At 37.8% G+C, this 7,500-nt stretch overlaps 2 long non-coding RNA genes across 2 annotated transcripts; one reads left to right on the top strand and one right to left on the bottom strand.

Annotated features, from left to right (window-relative positions):
- Positions 1-3,022: 3,022 nt before the first annotated feature.
- Positions 3,023-4,891, top strand: LOC136178530 (uncharacterized). The gene is made up of 4 exons (XR_010665930.1): positions 3,023-3,342; positions 3,407-3,478; positions 3,543-3,679; positions 4,687-4,891. It is a non-coding gene; the product is annotated as an uncharacterized lncRNA (long non-coding RNA).
- Positions 4,892-5,257: 366 nt separating this feature from the next.
- Positions 5,258-6,986, bottom strand: LOC136178529 (uncharacterized). The gene is made up of 2 exons (XR_010665929.1): positions 6,349-6,986; positions 5,258-5,743 (listed from the first exon to the last, which is right to left on the bottom strand). It is a non-coding gene; the product is annotated as an uncharacterized lncRNA (long non-coding RNA).
- Positions 6,987-7,500: the final 514 nt, after the last annotated feature.

The raw sequence follows: 7,500 nt of genomic DNA, 5'->3' as shown, positions 1-7,500 counted from the left end.
ATTACCTGATCCTGGATTATCAAATCTGATTACTTTAATCTGGCAAGGCAGTCTTTGTTCTCTGACATCATCACCAGAAACATAATAATAATAATGCTTGTGTCCTGTTAGCTACTGTGGACAAGCTAACAAACCCTCCTGTGTCAGCAGCACCTGAACTTCACTCTACTAAAGCCTGCAATGAATCTTACACCTTCTTTACTGAAAACATCCAGAACATTAGACTGTCAGTACCCCAATACCAGGATCAGGATCTGTGCTGAGTCCATTTAAAACCACTTTAAGCCCCATGACACAATTTAATCAGATCAACCTTAAAAACTTGGAGGACATTATTCAACAAGTCATTCTACCACCTCTGAAACATCTCCAAACTCCGTCCCACGCTCTCCCTGTCAGGTGCTGAGAAACGTGTCCATGCCTTTGTCTCCTCAGGCCGGACTACTGCAACACACTCCTCATCGGGATCCCTAGCAAGAGTCTCCAGATGGTCCAACACGTCCAGAACAGCGCTGCTAGGATCCTGATGAGAGTGTGTAAAGATGAACACATCACACCCATCCTTCAGGCTTTACACTGGCTCCCTATTTCATTCAGGATTTAATACAAAGTCACCTTCTTACCAACCAGTGCCCCCACACCTCAAAGAACTCCTGACCCCACAATCCTCCACACGAAGCCTCCGCTCTGGGAATACCAACCTCCTCCATCCCCCCCAGGACTAAACTCCCCACCATGGGAGACCGAGCCTTCTGCTCCACTGCTCCCAGTCTGTGCAACGCTCTCCCTGACCAGCTGAGGGCGCCACAGTCTGTGGACGCTTTTAAAAGGGCTCTAAACCTGCCCCCCCTTTTAACAGATCCTTGTGCTTGTGTTTCTAGATTCCTTAGTTGCCTTCTTGTTTTTATTCTCATGGTTTATTTTTTATTGATGAAATTGTTTTTATTTTATTTTAAACTCTGTAGCACTTTGAGATTTTTTCCAAAAATGTGAAGTACATTACAAATAAAATGTATTTCACAAAAGTTTCCCAAGTCATGTCTCCAGATCTGTTACAAAGTGTAAACCTGTCTCTTCTCTAAGGCCCTGAAAACAGCCGTCATCAAGCCACTATTAAAAAAGAACAATCGAGACAATAATGAACAATTACAGGCCGATATCAAGTCTTCCTTTGTTAGGTCAAATGATGGACAAAGCTGTTTTTCAACAGTTAAATAACTTGTTGATATTGAACAACTGTTTGGATGTCTTCAGTCAGGTTTAGGACAGAATCACAGCACTGACACAGCTCTGGTTAAAGTGTTTCATAACATCCACTTAAACACAAACAGAACCTCAGTGTAAGTTCTTCTTGGGTAACACTTTATATGAAGGTCTTTGTAATAAGCTGTAATTACCATAAAGGCAGGTGTTAAGACGCACTCATTTTTTTCTTTTTTTAAGATTTATTTTTGGGGATTTTGTGTCTTTATTGGACAGATAGGACAGTGGATAGAGTCTGAAATCAGGGAGAGAGAGAGTAGGAACTGACAAGCGGTAAAGGAGCCAAAAGGTCGGATTTGAACCTGGGCCGCCCACTTGGAGGATTACAGCCTCTGTACATGGGGCGCACGCACTAACCACTGAGCCACCAGCGCCCCAAGACGCACTTTTAATACCTATTTTTTCATCTTTAAAGTTGGTGTGGTTGATGTGTTCAAACAGACGAGGTATTCCGTCTAAAGACGACAAAAGAGATTAAAAAAAGTGGATCCAACAATAAATGAAATAATTCACAACGAGCCCTTCTCTGGCTTTGGGATGTTTTTAAGCATCAAACTGTTGAAAAAATATGTTTTAAGATCCGCCCTCTCTAATCTTTAAACCTGATCACAGGTTTAAAATCTTTGGATTATTTCTACACCATGTTTCAGTCTTTGACTCTGTTATATTTTAAACGTCATAAAGACATTCGTCCTTACAGTTGAATATAAGCAGGACTAATATCCTCTTTAAGAAAAGTTTTATAGGACATCTTTTTCAGTCTTCTTCCTTCTCCTTTTCGGGCGTGTAAGAGCAGATGAAGGACTTTGACATTTCTGTCTTTTGTTCTGTATTTTTTAAATTAGTTTTCTACATTTTTTAGCAACATCGCTACTATTGTTTTTTTGTTGTTTTGTTACTATTGTTTTTTGTTGTTTTGATTTTTTCATGTTCAAAATAAAGAAATCAAAAATCACTCTAAATGTTATTTTATTGGTCAGATGTGTGAATGAAAAATGTCCTAACCCTAACCCATGAGGACACATCACATGACTTTAAAGTTAAAATAATCCGCCCCTAGTTTTCTTTTTTCATAATATCTTGACCGTAAAAGATGTACATTATATATATTTACTTTTTGGGACTTCAGGGGCTCCGTACTGTTTTCACTTCCTGTCTGTCATTCTTCTTAGAAACACTTTGGGCTGCATTTAATATCCTGTTTTATTTTGAAACCCATAGCGTAACCGACTTTAATATCCTGTTTTATTTTGAAACTCATAGCGGAACCGGCTTTAATATCCTGTTTTATTTTGAAACTCATAGAGTAACCGGCTTTAATATCCTGTTTCATTTTGAAACCCATAGCGGAACCGACTTTAATATCCTGTTTTATTTTGAAACTCATAGCGGAAAGTGTCACGTTCATTGTTTTTACTTTGACAGTACACAGCGGAAGTGTCTCGTGACTGTGTGTCGTCATGAACACATCTGGTAACGACTGTTTAATGTCGTCAGCTTTTAGTTACGATTATTTTCTGTGTTTAGAGTTTAAAAGTTTCCATGAACTTCCGGTGTCGGCGAGTTTTAAACTCCGTCGGTAACTTTCCGTTAACGGTTAACAGTCCCCGGTGTGTCGGGTATTGATGTCCCCCTGGAAACAACAGTCATAAATACAGAATGGTTCCGTTCTTTAGAATATAAAACATGTTCTAAGACATTTGGCCAAAACTTTGAGGTCAACAGTTTATGAGTCTGAACCAAGGGGCAACCTCCGGTCTCGAAAAATGAAGCCTATGCGGAAGTACAAAAAACTGCAGTTCCTCGAGGTTCCGCTTGATGCTGGCTGCAGAAGCGCCGGAAGTGCCAGAAGCCCACAGCCAAAAAAGCCCGTTTTCACCACAGGAATCAACATGTTTACAGCCTGGTTCAAAAAACGAGATATATCTGAGAAGTTGACGGCCCCTTCTCCTCACACTGTGGGGGGGGTGAATTTTTTTATAACTCATCGGATTTTATTCTATTAAGGAAAACGGCTATGCCCATATTTGGTTGTGTCAGATTTGATTGACAGCTCTGCGCGCTGCATCTGTCTGTCAGGTCAGCAGGTCAGGAGGTCAGCAGGTCAGGAGGTCAGGAGGTCAGCAGGTCAGCAGGTCAGCAGGTCAGGAGGTCAGGAGGTCAGCAGGTCAGCAGGTCAGGAGGTCAGCAGGTCAGCAGGTCAGGAGGTCAGGAGGTCAGCAGGTCAGGAGGTCAGCAGGTCAGGAGGTCAGCAGGTCAGCAGGTCAGGAGGTCAGGAGGCTAACAGCTTGATCCGTCTGATTTCTCCTCTTTCTTACTTCGTTTGGAGAGTTTGTTTAACACATATCTGACAACATACATGGCTTGCTGTGCGGTTAACAGACCATCCAACAAGTTGATGCTTCAGTTGTTTTCGGTAAGTGATATAGTAGTGTTATATTTACTGCTTACTCATGTTTATATTTACGGACCTAGCTTGTTTAGCGTTAGCTTGTAAACCAGTCAGCTAACTGTGTAGCTCATTATTTACATTATTTACGGTCAATGGTTTAGAGATGTTTGTTGTGAAGATGTTGTTGTTGAAAATAATGAGTTTGTGTGATGTTAGAAGCTAAAGGTTCATCTCGGTGGTTATCTGATGTTATGATGAATGTTATACTCCACCTAAATGTGAACATTAAAAAACAAACTTTGTGTAGTAATTATCCGTCAGTAACATAAACTGAACTGAACCTAATGTGCTGTGTAGGTTATAGAGGATGACATTAAAGTTACATGGTTGATGTAGTGTCTTAAGATTTGAGCAAACTGTTAACAAATAAAAAAACGTCACTTTGTAAGAGCATCTGTAATCATTAAGAACTATATTAATAACATATTAATTTTCACTGAACTCATACACAGAATATAGCTGTAGAAATATAAAATATAAATAACATATGGAATGAAAATAAGATTTAAAGCGCATAGATATAAAGTATAAGAAATAGTTTGAAGAATACAGCCATGTACTGAGCTCATGTTAATAATAAATGAGCTACTGTATGTTCTGTACTAAAGCACAGAGAGTTGGGACCTGTTAATGATTTAAATAATTCAGATTATATTTGTTTCATGTTAAGATGAAGTATTATCCACAATAAACTGCTTAATTTTTCCTCACACAAAATCTGAGACCATTTGATGTGGAATATCATTGTGTGAGTGAGAGAGCTGAAAACAACATGACTACAATAATGTTTATCTTCTTCACTTTGAATAGATGTTGATTATCTGAATACTGGACCTTTGTTGTCTGGGTAGTACACTGTTGAATTTATAAATGTACTCTTACACACAGATGAATACAGAAAAATAGATGAGAACAAAAAAAATGATTTAATGAATAACTGATATTTTCTCTCTTTCTTTGCCATCCTGAAGACCTCTCACTAAAAGTCCATGTTCTCCTGGATCCATGTCACATGCTCGAGCTTCTTCTGAATGACTTTTCAACAGTTGAAGTTCTGCTGAGAGAAGATGGCCAGCAGATAAGACAGCAGTACATGAAGGAGCTCCACAAGCTTCAGGAGGAGGAGGAGGGTTTGCTCCTTGGAAGACTGTATTCATGCTGTTCAAATAAAACTAGATCTCCTCCAAACAACTCGCAATCAAACCATTTTCTTCCCATTTTAAAACCCTTTGTCCAGTTTAGATGGGAGAAGTTGATATTATGTGATATTGATCAGGGAAGACTACATTTCTAAATCATTTTTAACTGTGTTTTTATTCACAAGTTATTGATCTTATTTACTCTCCATGTATCTTGATTTAAGAATGGGGCTGTGTTTAAGGGCAAATTTTTGCAATGACTCTGTTCCATCTCACTTTCAGAAATGAACTACATTAGTATTTATCAAAAGAATAAGAAGTTGTGTAAAAGTAGACTTCCTTCCCTAAGCTATTGAGTTGAGCATTAATCTGAAATGTATCCTCATAAGTAGACATAAAGGAGTGCATTTATATAGAAATATTTATTTAATCTGAAAAACAACATTAAAAAAAGTCTGTTTTTACAGCAGAGATGAACATGTTTACAGCTTGGTACAAAACAAACAAATAGGTGTGATTAGCTCATGTCTCGATGGACACACACTGTACGGGGGGGGGGGGTGAATGTTTTGATGACTCATCAGTTTTGATTTGATGAAGGATAAGAGTTATTCACAATAAGGTGTGTAGCTGACCAGCTTGACAGGTGGGCGCGGTGTAACGGTTTGTCAGGAGGTTTAAAACCCGCCTCAGCTCTCAGCCAGTGGGTGTCATCACTCAGGCCATCCGGGGGAGACCTCCCTCACAGCGAGCTGTTGAAGAGAAGCAACTGAAGTCCACCCCAGAAGAACCAACAAATGCAGATGTTGTTGAGGCTCAGGTTTCTTCCTCTGTCTCTGCAGCTCTCTGGGCACCTCGATGGACCAGTCACCAATAATCCACACTGTGTCTATAGGAGAAATACAAAGGTGTTCAATTAATGCCTCAGACAAGACAAAATGTACAGTTAACTACATGTGACAGCTCAGGGTGTTTTTTTGTTATGAGCCACATCTGCAGGAATAATATTGAACAAGGTAGCTGCAACTCATCATAATAGATGCCAGTCTTAAACATTATTTTTTCTAATACTTAAAGTTTTTGGTGTGAAGCTGACACTGTCCACAGACTCCATGACTTCACAGGTTCAATAGAAAACAAATGTCTTATAATAAATACTAAATCATTATTTTTCAATTGTCATGTTCACCTCATCGCTGTTGACATCAGTAAATATAAAACACAGACATTCCTCTTTTTGTCAGAACAGTAACATGAACTGTATGCTTTGTAATATTGATTTCTTCTGGATGTCTCATATTTATTTACAGTTTATGGATAAAACTTTGTTAATGTATTTCTCTGCTAACACTGACAAAGTCTAACTGCTCTAACAAATAACTCATAAACATAATTGTATATTTAAAAAAGTGTAGTTTTAAGACTTTAATTACATATTTGTGTTGAATATAATTAGTTTTAACTGTGTTGTAGAAAAGTTAAATGTTAACTTACTGTTTGTAGAGTTTTCTCAGGACGAGCAGGAATAGTTGATGATAGCAGCCTAGCTGTTAGCTATGCTGTCAAGTGGACTGCTGACGTCGAGCTGAATGGGCGGAGCTAAGTCCCGCCGGTCCCGCCTTACTGCTGTAGCTAGGTTGATCCGAAGTTAGGTTGAGACTGCAAATCCAATATGGATGCGGCCGTCGATTGGACTCATTTTCTGCCTATGTCACAGACGGGTCAGGGTTCGTCCAGTAATATTTACAGTCTATGGTCTGAACCGGAATCTGTCGGTAAATTAACGTTAAAGCTTTTCGTAGGTTAATGTCACTATTATCCATCTCAGACATGTTGTTACCTTTAAAGTTTATAGTTGTTTAATAAAAATGAAGATTTAAATGATGTAACGGGTAGTGGATGTTAACTTTGATAATCCATTTCTTTTTAGATTAGTATTTACACTTTACGTTGTTTTTTTAGATTAGTATTTACACTTTACGTTATTTTTTTAGATTATTTACGTTGTTTTTTTTAGATTAGTATTTACACTTTACGTTTTGTTTTTTAGATTAGTATTTACACTTTGTTTTTTTTAGATTAGTATTTACACTTTGTTTTTTTTAGATTAGTATTTACACTTTACATTTTGGTTTTTTAGATTAGTATTTACACTTTACGTTTTGTTTTTTTTAGATTAGTATTTACACTTTACGTTGTAAACGTAAAGTACCAGTCTCGAGCGGTAGGCCCAGGCTCGCCTCCACCCGTGGCCCCCCTCCGCATGTCATTCCCCGCTCTCTCTCCCTGGTTTCCGACTCTATCCACTGTCCTCTCTTTGGATTAAAGGCACAAAAAAGCCCAAAAATAAATCTTTAAAAAAAGAAGATTAGTATTTACACTTTACGGGTTTTTTTAGATTAGTATTTACACTTTACGTTTTGTTTTTTTAGATTAGTATTTACACTTTACGTTATTTTTTAGATTAGTATTTACACTTTATGCTGTTTTTTTAGATTAGTATTTACACTTTACGTTGTTTTTTTAGATTAGTATTTACACTTTGCGTTGTTTTTTTAGATTAGTATTTACACGTTACGTTTTTTTTTTAGATTAGTATTTACACTTTACGTTTTGTTTTTTAGATTAGTATTTACATTTTACGTT

This window comes from Labrus bergylta, chromosome 3 (genome assembly GCF_963930695.1).
Source record: "Labrus bergylta chromosome 3, fLabBer1.1, whole genome shotgun sequence".
Lineage (NCBI taxonomy): Eukaryota > Metazoa > Chordata > Actinopteri > Labriformes > Labridae > Labrus > Labrus bergylta.
This window is presented reverse-complemented; position numbering and strand designations above follow the sequence as displayed.